Below are 18,089 nucleotides of genomic sequence, written 5' to 3'. Positions count from 1 at the left end.
ACAATAATAATAAAATAATAAAAATGGTCATTTAGTTAATATCAATATAGAAGTGTTTTTCTGTAGGATCCTTGATTCCATGTTTGATGCCTAAGAAAGACCTTGTCTTAGCGAGCATTCAGAGACCATTGCGGTTTAATCGCTCTCTGGAGGTCGGCCTGGTCAAAATGGAATTTCATAGGATAAATAGGATAGACACTGTTTGTACACGTAAATAAGTATATATACATAAAATAGTATTTTGACAGACATAATTTGTAAAAATACATAATAGGATAATAATAATATAGGTATCATATGTGGGGCCCATAAGACTATGTGGGGTCCACATGAGTCCCGGAACCACAAGACACCGTTTATATACGTAAATAAGTACATAAAATAATATTTTGATTGATATAATTTGTAAAAATATATGATAAAATAATAATAATATAGATATCCTATGCGGGGCCCACAAGACTGTGTGGGGCCCACATGAGTCCCAAAGCCATATGGAGGTTTACACAAGTCTCAAAGTTATGTAGGATGCATAAAATCGTATAAGAGTTATTCGAGTTACGTAGGATCCATTCGGGTCTCGAAGTTGTGTGGGGCCCACAAGACCACATGAGTTTTCAAAATTCAAACTTAATTCTTGTTCAAAAATAAATAATAAAATAAATAAATACTAAAAATAGTTTAAAAGTAAAAAACAATGATAATAATAATGATAATAATGATTAAGAAAAATAATAAAATAATTAATTAACTAATTGACTAATTAATTAGGTAAGTGATTAATTAAAAATTTATTTAATGGGAATGGTGGCAAGCACTCCCACATGGCTTCCATCCCCATCCCATACTTAACCCATACCTTGCCCATTCTTTAATTTTTAAAAAATTATAATTTTACCCATCTTCCCATACTTTTATAAATTTCATTTCTTCCCCAAAATTTTTCTATAAATAAGGAGCTCTTAACCTTCATTTTTCACAACAATTTTCCAAGGAAGAGAAGGATTAGTGAGAGAAAGAATTTGTGATGGAGAGATAATTTTTGAATAAGTTCTCAATCACCCACTCTTCCCGATCTCATTTCTTAGAGATAGTTACAGTGTTCGTAAGGAAGAAGGTAAGTAAATTTTGATTATATTAGTTTTTTTTATTTAAAATTCATACCCGAGTTTATTTTATAAGTTAATTTCAATTATGTTAATTAGTTCCACAAAATTTCCATGAATTTATTTTTACGCGTATTTGATTATACCAGTTCTATCTTTAATATACTTGCATATATTTTTGGGTTAAGAAATGTTCTAATCCCCTTAGGTAAATTTTCAACATTTCTTTCTATTCAAAAATAAAATTATATATATTTTTAACACAAAAATTGTGTAGCATAAGTTTATTTCTACGTTACATTTTTTATGTAAATATGAGTAAAGATGAGATTTTCACGATATTATTTTAAATTGCATAAATTATAATAAGATGATTTTAAAACCCCTTATGACAACGAAAGTTCAAAGTTACAAATGCTCGGTACCGCAACTTAAAGTTTATATGGATCAGAGTGCACTCACACTGTTTACAGAGTGGTTATTTATGTTAGTGGATTTCTCCTGAGTGCACGCCTGGTTCCAGACCAGGACTTAATAAGGAAAATCTCACTTAAAGTTTACGTAAGTTGATTTAGTTTGATCGGCCAGCCAGCTAAGTGTAGTCTTCAGACCATACAACCCAGTCATGAGGGTAAACATGACTTACGGCAAACAGGCTTAAGGGTGGTTTTTATAATATATGTTTATACATATTTAATTACGTGTACAAAGTTACTGATGATTTGAAGGAAAAGTGTAAGTTTACGTAAAAAGGATCATTTTGATGCTTAAATAACGATCTAAGGAAAATGTATAAGGAAAAGTATATGTATGTTTATCATTAAATGTTTATACAGTTTTAAAGTTAAAAGTTTAATTTAACAGTTATAGTATATAATTATAAAATTTTACTGTTGTAATTGATGACAAAAGTTTTATGCAGAAATTTTTAAATTTATATTTATTTTAAAAGAAATTTTGAAGTTATAGTATTAAATATTGTTTTACGAAATTTTTTAAAAAACTCATTTTGGCCACACACTAATAATAATCTTATTTAATTACTAAGCGTCTTCTCACTCCAATCATATTTTTATTTTAGAAAACTCTGAAGAGCATGTTGGAAATCAGGCTTAGCAAGCATGCGGGTGGGGATAGAAAAATTAAAGATTTGTTTAGAAATATTAGTATGATGTCAGATATTTATGCTTGTATAATTTTTCTTCTTTTGAAATAAATGATTGTAATATAGATAGTTAGCGTTCTGGTATAATAATAATTGAATTTATTTTGCTTCCGCTGTAAATTAGTAGTAAAAAATTAATATCCCAGACCCTTCGGGGTCGGAGTGTTACATTTGGTATCAGAGCAATAGATTATAGGTTCTGTAAACTTTAAAATATATATATATATATATATATATATATATATATATATTTTATCAGAGCATAGGATATAAGTTCTGCATACTCTAATATATAAATTTTACCAAAACTTAGATATAAAACATGATTTGAGTAGGATTTGGTAGTTTAGAATATTTATTTTAGTTTGTTATATTATTATACGTTAATAATAGATTTATGATTTTAAAATAACATTTGATCATTATTTAAGAATGGATCCGAAAGATATTAGCATTGGAGGAAATGAAATTTATGTGAAGGCTCCTGAGGATAAGTAATAATTATAAATTCTCTAAGAAAAATAGTAATATTATTGAAGACACGTTAATTAATTTAAATATGTTATTTATGTTTGTGGAAACACGTACCCATATTGATGATTCGTAATTAATTGTCAAATGCATTAATAATTTAAAATTTATATATATATATATATATATATATATATAATATCTGAAATTTAATTATTTTCATTGTTGTTATTTTCACTAAATATATAAGAAATAACCTATTAGACCCTACTGAATTTAGAAGTGTTACACATACAAATAAATATGAACAAACGGTCTATTATGAAATCTGAATTTACCCAAAATTTCTTTACATGTATAAGTTGAATATGAATATGTATTTTTATATTACATATTCAGTTATCAACAAAACATTCACGCTTAATTTAGAAATATATATTTTGACAAAATCTTTAATTTTTATTTTGTATTAGTATATAAGGAATTGAATATCATTTAAATATTACTTATTATATTTAAATTCAAAAAAAAAAATCCCTTAACATGTGCAAGTTAAATATGTATATTTATTTTTGTTTTTTTTTTTTTTCCATTGCATATTCAATTTCCATCAAGTATCCAAGTTTGATTTAAGAGTACAAATTTTGACAAAATCTTAAATTTTGTATAAATTTATAAAAGTTAATACAACTTAAATTTTTCTATTAAAAAAAAAAAACTTTATATAGTAAAAATTTCATTAATGAAAGCAATATAAAAATTAACTAATTTCCTTCAAATAACTAACCAATGTCAAATCATCAATTGGCCAAACATGGCCAACATATATTTGATATAATAATAATAATAATAATAATAATTAAATATATATATATATATATATATATATATATATATATATATATAAGGGGTACTCTTGCAGTTAAAAAAAAAAAAGGCCTCATGGGTGGAAATCATTAGCTATAGCTCACTTACCCCCGAAGCAAGGACAGGGCATGAGACCACTTGGACGTAGTGGGAACTCGAACCCACGATTACATGGATGCATGACCAATTCCTTACCACTAGGCCACCCACCCAAGTAGTGACATAAGGATGAAATTAATTATAATTAAAGCAGTAATAAAGATGTAGAAATATAAAAAAGAACCTTGAGTCCGCAAATTTTGCAATACGTGTCGCTCACTTGATTTCCGCGACACATATCGCTCTCCTTCGATTTTTGAAAAAATGCATCACTCGAGGCACGCGTCACTCTCGATTTTTGCGACACACATCGTTCTCCCTCGATTTTTACAAAACACGTCATTCGTGACACTCGTCGCTATCTCGATTTTCGTGACACACATCGTTCTCCCTCGATTTGTGCAAAACGCGTGCTCGATATCTGTGACACGCGTCGCTCTCTCTCGATTCTCACGACACACGTCGTTCTCCCTCAATTTGTGCAAAACACGTTGCTCAATATCCGTGACACACGTTGCTCTCCCTCGATTCTCGCAGCACACGTCGCTCTCTCTCGATTTCCACAACACGCGGCTACTCCCCTATGAAAAGGGTTTATCCTTCTCAAGCTCTAAGCATCACAGCTTTCTATCATCTTGAATAGTCACATTTCGTTTGCAGTGATTAGCTCTTCCCAACTTGTCTCTTAGTTGTCTCATTACTCGAAAATGTTGCCAAATCACCCAACTCCCTAAGTTGCTGAGAGCAGCACTAGATCGTCGATTCAAAGATGGAAACCTAGTAAGGCACATCTGGAGATTTTAGAGGAGGCCTTCCACAGCAGACAAGGGGAACTCCCTTCCGTGGAGCGGACTATCTTGCTTGCAACACAACTCTGACGGTATGGTCCAATCGAGCAGAGAAATATACGCTTTTGGTTTGAGAACCGTAGGCGTAGGCAGGGATCAGTTGGAGAAGCCACTATCTCAACTACTGCCCCATCAATTCTCCATATTACCTCCTCCGCCACTACCGACCTGAGCAGTGCCCCTGCCATTCTTCCAACCCTCTTCCCTATCGAGAATATTCCGACTATAAAACTTACAACTAATATCACACCAATGAGTCATATCCCTTACAATGGTAATATTGCAGTCACCACACTAAGGGTTTTGGATAATACTGGCCTACTTCACCATTGCAAGGAAATCCGATGGGCATTGAGACTCATATACGGGCCACCAATAACTCGGGAAGAGGGTAGCTTTTCCTCCTTCGCCGAACAAACGGGCATTCTCTCCCTTTTTCCGACCCAAGCTGGCGATATTATAAGAGGTCAACTCTGCCAAGAAAAAAACCAAGTGGTTAGCAGTGACACCGCTAGTACTGCGATAGATGTTGACGTTGATCTAAGGCTCTAAAGGCCAGATCTCGTATATTTTTAATTTATAAGACATGTATAATATATATACATATATATATATATATAATTATCATTTTCCACATCTTCTGAATTTCTTTTCCATTTCAACCTCTATTAGACCGACGATTCACACTTCAATTCCCAAAATAAAATACTTCGCCAAATTGACCCTCGATCTATTCTAAGACTTAGTCAAATCGTTAATCAATGTACTCTTTTAAATAGCGCAACCAATTATACAGTACTCATTTTAAATTAGCAAATTTCGAGAACGAAATTTTTATAAGGAGGGGAGATTGTGATGACCCAAAAATATATATATAATTAAAGTAAAATAATAATAAAATAATAAAAATGGTCATTTAGTTAATATCAATACAGAAGTGTTTTTTTCTAGGATCTTTGATTCCATGTTTGATGCCTAAGAAAGACCTTGTTTTAGCGAGTGCTCAGAGACCATTGCGGTTTAGTCGCTCCCTGGAGGTCGGCTTGGTCAAAATGGAATTTCATAGGATAAATAGGATAGACACTGTTTGTACACATAAATAAGTATATATACATAAAATAGTATTTTGACAGACATAATTTGTAAAAATACATAATAAAATGATAATAATATAGGTATCATATGTGGGGCCCACAAGACTATGTGGGGTCCACATGAGTCCCGGAGCCACAAGACACTGTTTACATACGTAAATAAGTACATAAAATAATGTTTTGATTGATATAATTTATAGAAATATATGATATAATAATAATAATATAGGTATCCAATGCGGGGCCCACAAGATTGTGTGGGGCCCACATGAGTCCCGAAACTGTATGGAGGTTTACACGAGTCTCAAAGCTATGTAGGATGCATAAAATCGTATAAGAGTTATTCGAGTTACGTAGGATCCATTCGGGTCTCGAAGTTGTGTGGGGCCCACAAGACCATGTGGGGCCCACATGAGTTTTCAAAATTCAAACTTAATTCTTGTTCAAAAATAAATAATAAAATAAATAAATACTAAAAATAGTTTAAAAGTAAAAAACAATGATAATAATAATGATAATAATGATTAAGAAAAATAATAAAATAATAAAATAATTAATTAACTAATTGACTAATTAATTAGGTAAGTGATTAATTAAAAATTTATTTAATGGGAATGGTGGCAAGCACTCCCACATGGCCTCCATCCCCATCCTATACTTAACCCATACCTTGCCCACTCTTTAATTTTTAAAAAATTAATATTTCACCCATCTCCCTACACTTTTATAAATTTTATTTCTTCCCCAAAATTTTCCTATAAATAGGGAGCTCTCAACCTTCATTTTTCACAACAATTTTCTAAGGAAGAGAAGGATTAGTGAGAGAAAGAATTTGTGGTGGAGAGATAATTTTTGAATAAGTTCTCAATCACCCACTCTTTTCGATCTCATTTCTTAGAGATAGTTACAATGTTCGTAAGGAAGAAGGTAAGTAAATTTTGATTATGTTAGTTTTTTTTATTTAAAATTCATACCCGAGTTTATTTTATAAGTAAATTTCAATTATGTTAATTAATTCCACAAAATTTTCATGAGTTTATTTTTACGCGTATTTGATTATACCAATTCTATCTTTAATATACCTGCATATATTTTTGGGTTAAGAAATGTTCTAATCCCCTCGGGTAAATTTTCAGCATTTCTTTCTATTCAAAAATAAAATTATATATATTTTTAACATAAAAATTGTGTGGCATGAGTTTATTTCTACGTTACATTTTTTATGTAAATATGAGTAAAGATGAGATTTTCACGATATTATTTTAAATTGCATAAATTATAATAAGATGATTTTAAAACCCCTTATGGCAACGAAAGTTCAAAGTTACAGATGCTCGGTATAGCAGCTTAAAGTTTATTCGGATCAGAGTGCACCCACACTATTTACAGAGTGGTTATTTATGTTAGTGGATTTCTCCTGAGTGCATGCCTGGTTCCGGACCAGGACTTAATAAGGAAAATCTCACTTAAAGTTTACGTAAGTTGATTTAGTTTGGTCGGCCAGCCAACTAAGTCCAGTCTTCGGACCGCACAACTCAGTCATGGGGGTAAACATGACTTATGGCAAACAGGCCTAAAGATGGTTTTTATAATATATGTTTATACATATTTAATTACGTGTACAAAGTTACTGATGATTTGAAGGAAAAGTATAAGTTTACGTGAAAATGATCATTTTGATGCTTAAATAACGATCTAAGGAAAATGTATAAGGAAAAGTATATGTATGTTTATCATTAAATGTTTATACAGTTTTAAAGTTAAAAGTTTAATTATAATTATAAAATTTTGCTGTTGTAATTGATGACAAAAGTTTTATGCAGAAATTTTTAAATTTATATTTATTTTAAAAGAAATTTTGAAGTTATAGTATTAAATATTGTTTTACGAAATTTTTTAAAAAACTCATTTTGGTCACACACTAATAATAATCTTATTTACTTACTGAGCGTCGTCTCACTCCAATCATATTTTTATTTCAGAAAACTCTGAAGAGCATGTTGGAAATCAGGCTTAGCAAGCATGCGGGTGGGGATAGAAAAATTAAAGATTTGTTTAGAAATATTAGTATGATGTCAGATATTTATGCTTGTGTAATTTTTCTTTTTTTGAAATAAAAGATTGTAATATGGATAATTAGCGCTCTGGTGTAATAATAATTGAGTTTATTTTGCTTCCGCTGTAAATTAGTAGTAAAAAGTTAATATCCCAAACCCTTCGGGGTCGTGATGTTACAATTCTTGTCGAGCTGTTTTTGCCGAACAGCTCTTCATGGGCATTTTCTACCAAGTAGCTCGTCAATTGGGCGGATTTGTCTATTGAGCTGTACTCGTTTGATGGACATGGCCTCACGAACTTTGCTCGTTAATTGCGTCATATCTGCCTAATGATCTGTTCTTGTTTGTTGGGCATGGCCTCACGAGCTTTGCTCGTTAGTTGGGTCGTATCTTCCTAATGAGCTATGCTCATTTGTTGAGCATGACCTTACGAACTTTACTCGTTAGTTGGGCTGAAACTGCCTAATGAGCTGTGTTTATTTGCTAGGCATGGCCTCACGAGCTTTCCTCGTCAGTCGGGCCGATTTTGTAGATTTTCTAGGTCTTTCATGATTGCACCTACAAGGAATCAAAATTTATTGTTACCTTTGTCATATTGGGGAATCTGAGATGCCAGGGGACTCGAGGTAACATCAATTGGGTGTCCTCTCAAGTTGGGAGGTGGGTCGTGTGAGAGGTTTCTTGTGTGTGTCTAGTAGGCTTCCGCATTTGGCATGATATATGTATCTTTCTTGGGTAGTGTGCTCGTATTGGGACTTGGCATTTTTCCTTGGAAATGCTATATGTTTATCTTTCTTGGGCAGTGTGCTTGTACATGGACTTGGGATTTTTCCTTAGAAATGCTAACAAATTAATACCTTCTCGCCTTCTCTGAATATGTGATTCCTTAAGATTTGAGTAAGTTTTCCTCTCTAAAAGGCATTCATTTGCTCTTTCACTCCTTGTCCCACTTGAGAGGCTTTCTACTAGGTACGATTTTCCTGCGCCTTTCTCTTTGTGTCTTTCATTGTTTTTTTGTTTGGCATTTGTATGTTAAGTTTTTACTTTGTTCCTCACTTGTTCTTGATGTTCTTTGTATTGTTCCTCATGTTCTTCCTTTCTTTCGATTGTGTTTATAGCAAACCTGTAGAAAATAGGTGTGGTTGATCCATATTGTTAAGTGGTTTAAGTTATTTGTTGTGCTTGCCTTTCGGTCTTGATTCCCATGAAGCCCTCGAGGGCTCAGACTAAGCCTCATGTTACCATACAAACTGCTCGATGTTACTTTTCCTCGAAAGATATGCGTAATGTTAGTCAATTATTCGCTATTCCCGATAATATTCATACTAGGTTGCCTAATAGCTCCAATTCTACTCTAGAGTCGGGGCCCAATGAGATCTATTTGTACACTGACTTCCTAAATCTAGGTCTTCGACTGCCCTTTCATCCTTTCTTCTTGAACGTCCTCCGCTTTTATAACATAGTTCCCTCACAGCTTGTCCCCAATTCGTACCTATTGTTGGTGTCGTTCATAGTCCTCCTCCTAAAATGAGGTCACCAGCTCACGGTGTCTCTATTTTGGAGTTGCTTTCAGATGAGGAGGCACTTCGTAGAGAAGGAGATGTACTACTTCAACTCCCTTCCCGAGTATAAATTGTTTACTCCCAGTAGTTCTTCCATTCACAAGTGGAAGTTTCGATTCTTCTTTGCCTCTAGGGAGCTAAACTATTATGGGCCCCACGTCTGGGTTACTTTTCTTGATGGTGATATTCCTTCCTCTATCTTTTATTTTTTTCTGTGCCAGCCTGGGTTATGTTTGCGTCTGTATGTTTATCACTAAAATTTTCTTTTTGTTTCAGCTCAATTGTAGCATATGGGGTAAGGACCAGGGAAAATAAAATAATAAAAAAATGGGAAAAAAAGAAGTTATTGGGTTGGTTAAGGGAAAATCGGCGACGATTTTCTGAGAGACCAAGAAAATCGGTGATGATTTTTGTCAGTAGAGCTGAAACTATAAACAACTGAGAGCCATTTGAAAAATCAAAACAAAAATCTCTTTTCTCTCCCTCATGCAAACCCACGACCCTCCAACCTTCCACCATCAATTTCGGCTCCATTAAGCCTCATTTTAATGATCAAGAACCACCACGGGGTTCTTGGGAAGATTCTCGGCAACCTACGTAAAGCAGATTTTCAGTTTGAGGTTCTGAGACACCATCCCAAAATTAGGGTAAGTGAGATATTCTAAAGTTTTATTGTTAGATTGAGGTATATGGAACCTAGGAAATGTTAAATGAGTGTTGTTTTGGGATTTGAATATATAAACTCGGGTTTTTGATTTAGGGTTCGAGTGTGTGCCGCGGACATCGTTTGGGGTCTTTGCAGGCGTAATCTAGAAAACCAGGTAAGGGGAATTTATTATAGTAGGTTTTTAATAATTTTAAACTGATGAATTTGAGTGTACAATATATATATATATAGGATGAAACTGTGAGGTAGAAATACAACTTTCATAATTTAATTGGATGTTGTGAGTACTGAATGATGAAATATAATGTTGGATTGTGAACATTGGTTAGCTGTGAGTCCAATTATTGGTGAATAATGATCGTTTGAGAATATTGTTGCTTGAGATTGCTGTGTGACAAATAATGTGTTGTGTGTATATGGGTCATTTTGTGTGGTTATTTGTGTGTATCACAATATAATGTTGGCAGACTTGAAGAGTTCGTTATGTTGCCTAGATGTAATCACGATATAAGTTGGAAGATCTAATAAGTTCATATATTGTCATTATATATTGGCATAGAGCATTGGCAAGCCTAAGGAGGTTGTTCCACTGATATACTACAAGTAGGTCATGGGGATTGGTATTGGTGGTTGGTGGTGCCTATGTGGGCCATGATATATTTCTGTGAAGATGTTAGTCCTGTGTGGACCGTGTAATCTGTGTGATGTTAGTCCTGTGTAGACCGTGTATCCTGTGAGAGTGTGAGTCCTGTGTGGACCGTGTGTTTTGTATGAATGAGAGTCCTGTGTGGACAATGTTCTCTTATATGGATAGTTTGTATGAAATGTGATAATAAAAGATAAGTGGTATGTTAATTTAATTATATGTATATTTATGGTAAGGTAAAACTTTCTACCAAGAGCTTACTGAGAAAGGTGAGTGCCCTGGTAATTCTCAGTTTGGTACTAGAGCAGAGAGAAGCTACTTGTATGGGTGGGTAATCTTCCTTATTTTTGGAGACTTTACCTATATACGTAGTCTGAGGGCTTACTGAGTAAGATGAGTGCCCTAATATTAGTATTAGAGTAAAGAGAAGTTACTTATATAGGCGGGCAATCTTCCCTATTCTTGGGTATTATTATTATTATTATTAAAAATATTTATGAATGCGTGTATGATATTAGATGACAGTGTTGTTGTTAATGATGCATTTTCTTAGCTACTATTGTGAGTGAAACACAAATGAATATATATTCTGTATTTATTTAAACTCTATGCCACACACTATTATAATTTGTTCTTCCTTACTGAGATGTGTCTCACCATAGTAGATGATTATATTTTCAGGTCCATCGGGTGATCGAGCTTAAAGCTCTAGGCAGGGTAGTATTTTTGGTAAACTTTGGAGTGTTTGTGATAGTAGTTTATGTATAGTTCATGTTTATAAATGCTGGAATGTAATATAAAAAGATGGTTGCAGTTGTTTTCGGGATATATATATATATATATATATGTATATATATAGACTCTGGTATTTAAATTGAGGTTATTTACTTTTCCACTACATGATGGTGGTATATGGTATCAGAAATAGGCAAATGAAATAAGTAACCCTCGGGCCCCACTTGGCGGGTTCGGGGCGTTATAGTTGGTATCAGAGCCTAATGGTCTTGCAGACTTTAAGGATAATTAATACCAGAGTATAGGTTCAAGTTAGGATAAGGATAAGAGTGGGTAGGTTAGAAGGAATAGTGGTCTAGAAACTTGGAGGTAGGGGTGAGCAAACGGCCGGTTCGGCCAAATTCGGTTAATTAACCGAATTAATCGAAATTTTCTGTTAATGAAAACTGTTAACCGAATCGACCAAATAGAGGGGTCTCACTGAACTAAACACTACCGAATAGCCTTTTCGAGTAATTCGGTTAACCGAATTTATTTGAAATTAATTAATTAAAACATAATATAATTGTAGATTTTTTTTTACCAAATACTAACTAACATATTAACAAATTAGCATATACTAATTAACATATTAACAAATTAGCATATATTAATTAATATATTAACAAATTAACATATACAAATTTATATTTAAGTTTTAATTAATTATTAAATCGGTTATTTTGGTTAATCGAATTAACATTCCTCTTAATCAAACCAATTAACCGATTAACCAAACTTTGTAAAACCATAACCGAACCAATTGGTCTTGTGTTCTTAACCAAACCGAACTGATCAATTTCTGTTAGTTAATTTGGTCAGTTAATTCGGGTTTCCCCAAATTATGCTCACCCCTACTTGGAGACAGTAATCCCTTAATGGTCTTTTGTATTTTTTTCAGGGGTGATGATTTCTAGAAAACTACGACAAATCCATTAATGGTTTCGTTTCTGAGTTGAGAGACTAGAACTTGGGGCACGTAAGTTGGAATGGTAGGTTGGTTGAGCACGTTGTGGTGTTGGTGTTATAATTTTATAGTAAGACGGTATGAATGAATTGTGGATTAGAACATATATGTTATAGTAACTTTTCGTGTTAAAACTTGTTTCAAATTCGATAAATAAGGGATTATAAGCTTATTTTTATTTTGTCTTCAGGATGGATCCTAGTGGGAAGGACGTTGATACTGGAGGAGATATACACGTGGATACCTCCAGTGAGGATGACGTTGATGTCTCGGAGGTGCTGCTTAGCATAACCCATTATGCTAGGAAGGAAGCTCGGAGAGAGCAGGGTTAACCATTGACAATTGGGGATTGCACATTTCAGCAGTTCACCCTAATAAGTCCGCTAGCTTTTGAAGGAGGTGCAAATCTGATTGTAGCTGAGGATTGGATTCAGGAGATGAAGGAACTTTTGACTGTTCTACACTGTACTGAGGAGCAGAAGGTACAATATGCCACCTTTAAGCTGGTTGGGGAGGCCAAGAGGTGGTGGAGGTCGAAAAAACTGATGGAGGAGCAGCGCCCAAGGTATACATCTATTACCTGGAGCCGTTTCAGGGAGGTCTTCTTCAAAAAATACTTCCCAATTGCCACCCGAGAGGCGAAAGCAGAGGTGTTTCTACATTTGACCAATAGTGCAACAATATGCAGCCAAGTTTGTGGAGTTATTACGTTTCACTCCACACATGGTTTCAGATGAGCAGCTGAAAGCCTGAATGTTTGAGAAAGGATTGAGTTCGGGGTTACGCACTCAGGTAGTGGCATTGATGACTCAAAGTTTCTCTGAGCTGGTGGATAGGACCATGGTAGTTGAGGCTAGTATATAGGAGAATGAGGCAGAAGCGAAAAAAAAAGAAAAAGATCCATACCTTCCAGCTCACGTATTGATGTTCGATAGGATTCCTGGAGGGGAGATCGAGATGCTGGGGGTTAGAGGTCAGATAGGACCGATCGAGAATACTAGGAGAAATCATTTTGTCCCCTTTGTGCCATATGTAATTGGAGGCATCGGGGAGAATGTCGAGGTGGGAATACCATGCGTTATAGGTGTGGCAGGCATGGCCACATAACTCGTGATTGTCATGCTCCACTGAGTAATGCACCCAAACTTGATCAGAATAGGAGAAACAACCCGGTACCTCACGGCGGTGGCAGCCCAACGTGTATCTATATGCTTGGTACTCCTAAGGGGGACAATGCTAGAGGTGCAGGTTGTCACGACCTGCTCATTTTTCCACGTATTTTTTTTTTCAATAATAATATCATCATAAAATCAATACTACATATCCCACAATCCAGCTCAGCAGGTCCCCATCCACCTGGACCCATGGGTACCAGAGATATAACAAAACATACAGCAGAAGCCTACGCAACAGAAAGTATAAAATCATATACATCTCATCATAATGTGCATAACATATACCAGAGTACTACAACCACTAACTCTCAGTATGTACAACCCAAAAATAAATCTAGGACAATTCCCTCAAAATCTAATTGTCCCTACCAAACTTACCCTTCGAAGAGGGCAGATAAACAACACTAATTCTGCGGGGCTTTTCCCGCTCTCCTATTCAGGGCTCCTGAAAAGTTAATGAAATTTAGGGGTGAGACACCTCTCAGTAAGGGAAATAAACTAATACTAGTGTGTGGCAACATGAGTAATTCGTGTTCAACATATATCATATATAACACATTTAGTACCGTTTCATCAAATCTGGGAAAACATATGTATATATATATAAATTAACATGGCATAACATACTGCATTTTTATAACATATCTCAACTCCTGTCATAATAATAATAACATAAAACAATCCTGGTAGGTTAGCTGGCTGTTGTCATGTATTATCCCCACATGACTGGGTTGTGTGGCCCGAAGGAGCGACTTGACAATGGTTGGCCGACCACTGCCAAGTCAATAGTCTAGTCTGTAGGTCCGATGGGTCTACCCAGGCTGGTCCGTACACCAGGGGCAATAACAGCACACTTCTTGAAAATAACCACATCAACCATCCAATCTCACACCACTCTGTATAGCGGCGTTAACACAGATATCATTATCACGAAGACCATGGACACATAGAAACGGTATCGTGTAATTGTTAGCCTAAACCAAGCAAACGAGGTTTTGATATCATATACATATACTGAAACCGTGATACATAAATATCTCATATCATTTATTTTCACATCAATCACATCATTTCACATATATATATATATATATGTATCATAAAAATCATCGGCCCGTACGCCAGCTACACATAGCACAGCTCATACGCTGGCAAATAGAAATCATATAGTATAGCTCGTACGCCAGCAAATCACATCTCATAGCACGGCCCGTACGTCGGCAATCACAGTCACATAGCACGGCCCGTACGCTAGCAAATCACATAGTACGGCCCCTACGCCGACAAATCACATCCATATATATATATATATATATATCTATATATAAATAAATATATATCTATATATATGAAAACATCTCGGCCCGTACGCCGGTTTTCCATCATAAAAATCCATCTCGTCCACATTCCCAAAAAACAACATTTCACAACATTTTTACTCATGCCACACAGTAGATTTTCCACATATTCAACATACGATCATTTTCACAGTATTTTGCAAATATAAGACATATATATATATATATATATATAATCATATACATTTTTCATAAATCAAATGATAACTATATATATACATAAACATTTTCCAAAACAATACTAGTTTAGTTTATCCCCTTACCTGATTCCTGGAAAGCCCCTAATAAAACTACCCCGCACCCGCAGGATTCCTAACTCAACACCCTGAAAATGAAAAATCTCAGAATTAAAGTTCAGTATTTCAAAGCATACAATATTTTCCTCAACTGCCAAAAATCCAAATATTGGGTAGAAAGTTTTCACCCAAAAGCATTCAAGTTTAACACCTAAGGGGTTCCCTGACCAATACTCTGAAACTGAAAACCCCCAGTATTAAATTTCAGTATTTTCATGCACACAACATTTCTTATAACTAGCGCAAAACCAAATAAGGCTTAAAAAGCCTTACCTCAACTTTGGGATGATTTCCAACTAACTTTCTCCTACGATCCGCTCCAGCAGATTTGGAGAAAATTTCGTCAGGAGAGTCGTGGTGGCTTCAAATCATCGATCTGACGACTGGTGGGGCTGGGAACGTAGAGAAAAGGGAGAGAGAACCATAGAGAGAGACAGGAGAGAGAGAGTCTTCGTACGAAATGATATTTCTCTCGGATTTTTCATTTTTATAAAATAGGATTTCGTCGATGAGCCCGACCTTCTTCGACGAGTCCTTCATAAATTTCGTCGACGAGACCCTGTATTCGTCGACGAAATTCAGGGTGCCTCAGAACCTCTCTCGGTATTTTCTCGTTGATGAAGCCCTGTGTTCGTCGACGAATTTTCTTAAGCCTTCGTCGATGAATACAAAGGATTCGTCGATGAAGCCCTAAAACTCCCCCTTTTTGTTTTTTTTATTTTTTTCCTTTCGAAATGCAATGCCGTCGACAAAGTCTACGGTCTCCTTCTATTTTCGATTTCCATTTCCCTTTCCTTATTATTTAAATTTCATTTTAAATTCGGGTCGTTACATCCTCCCCTCCTTATAAAAATTTCGTCCTCGAAATTTACCGTTCACATATCTCGTCATCCCTTAATAAGGAAAAAGGGTCTACTCATTTTATTAACTACCCTCACTTATGGCGGAGGAATACCGTGGTTACATTCCGAGTCTTGGGAGATTACATATACAAAAGAAAACCATTCTCCCAAAACTATGATACTACACTACTCAAAGCCATTACATGTACTTGCCAAAAGAAACTACTTAACTACTTACTTTTATCCACTTAGACCTCTTGAAATAAATGTGGATACCTCTGCCTCATCTGCTCTTCAGACTCCTAAGAAGCTTCTTCCACTCCATGATTCCTCCACAAAACTTTTACCTGAGGAATCGTCTTGTTACGTAGCTCCTGTACCTTTCTGTCCAGAATCTAAACTGGTACCTCCTCATATCCCAATGAATCACTAAGCCCCAACTCGTTATAACTGATGACATGAGAAGGGTCTGGGACGTACTTCCTCAACATAGCGACATGGAATACGTCGTGGATCCTGGACAGCACAGGTGGCAAAGCTAGCTTGTAGGCTATCGGTCCCATTTTATCTAGAATCTCAAATGGACCGATAAACCTAGGGCTAAGTTTACCCTTCTTCCCAAATCGCATAACCCCTTTCATCGGAGCTATATTAAAAAACACGTGATCACCCACGTCAAACTCTAAATTCCCACGGCAATGGTTGGCATAACTCTTCTGTCGGCTCTAAGCTGCACTGATCTTGTCCCTGATAAGCCGAACTTTATCACGCACTTGCTGCATAAGCTCTAGACCACTACTTGCCGCTCACCCACTTCATCCCAAAACAAAGGAGAATGACATCTCCTACCGTATAAAGCCTCAAATGGTGCCATGCCAATGCTAGACTGGTAACTATTTTTATACGCGAACTCTACCAATGGCATGAACTGAGTCCAACTACCCCTAAAGTCAAGTACGCACGCGCGGAGCATGTCCTCAAGTATCTGTATCGTCCTCTCAGTTTGTCCATCTGACTGCGGATGGAATGCTGTGCTAAATGATAACTGAGACCCCATAGCTTTCTGCAAACTCCTCCAAAATCATGATGTAAATCGCGGGTCTATATCTGACACAATCGATATTGACACTCCATGAGAACGAACTATCTCCTGAATGTAAATCTCCGCTAAATGGCTGAGGGAGTAGATGATCTTGATAGGTATAAAGTGGGCGGTCTTCGTCAACCGATCAACAATCACCCAGATGGCATTCTGGCCATGTAATGCAGTCGGTAGTCCTAACACGAAGTCCATTGATATGTGATCCCACTTCCACTCTGAAATAAATATCGACTGCAACTGCCCTGCTGGCCTCTGGTGCTCAGCCTTCACCTGCTGGCACATCAAGCACTGGGCTACATACTCGGCAATCTCTCTCTTCTTACCACTCCACTAGTACGACTCTTTCAAATCTCTGTACATCTTCATACTACCAGGATGAACTGTATACAAGGATCTATGAGCCTCCTCTAGAATGGTCTTCCTGATCTCGATATCTGTAGGAATGCATAATCTAGAACGGAATTGCAAAGCTCCGTCATCTGCAATACTGAACTCTTCCCCCTGACCACTATGTACTCTATCCATCACCTCTACTAATTTTGGATCCTCCTTCTGGGCAGCTTTAATTCTCTCATGCAGAGTAGGCTGTACCACTAAATTGGCAATACACACTGGAAGATCACTCTCTACCAACTCTATGCTGAGCCTTTCCAGATCCATAATGATCAGATGCTGGATCCCCATAGCCGCCAACACTGGCTTCCTAGATTTCCTGCTCAATGCATCAGCTACCACGTTTGCTTTCCCTGGGTGATAACTGATGGTACAATCAAAATCTTTAATCAACTCCAACCACCTTCTCTGCCTCATATTCAGTTCTTTCTGCGTAAAGAAATACTTCAAACTTTTATGGTCGAAGAAGATCTCACACTGCGCGCCGTACAGGTAATGCCTCCAAATTCTCAACGCATGTACTATTGCAGCCAACTCAAGATTGTGGGTAGGGTAGTTCTTCTCATATTTTTTCAACTGTCGGGACACATATGCAACTAC

This window comes from Malania oleifera, chromosome 10 (genome assembly GCF_029873635.1).
Source record: "Malania oleifera isolate guangnan ecotype guangnan chromosome 10, ASM2987363v1, whole genome shotgun sequence".
Taxonomy (NCBI): domain Eukaryota; kingdom Viridiplantae; phylum Streptophyta; class Magnoliopsida; order Santalales; family Ximeniaceae; genus Malania; species Malania oleifera.
Note: the sequence above shows the minus strand (reverse complement) of the source record.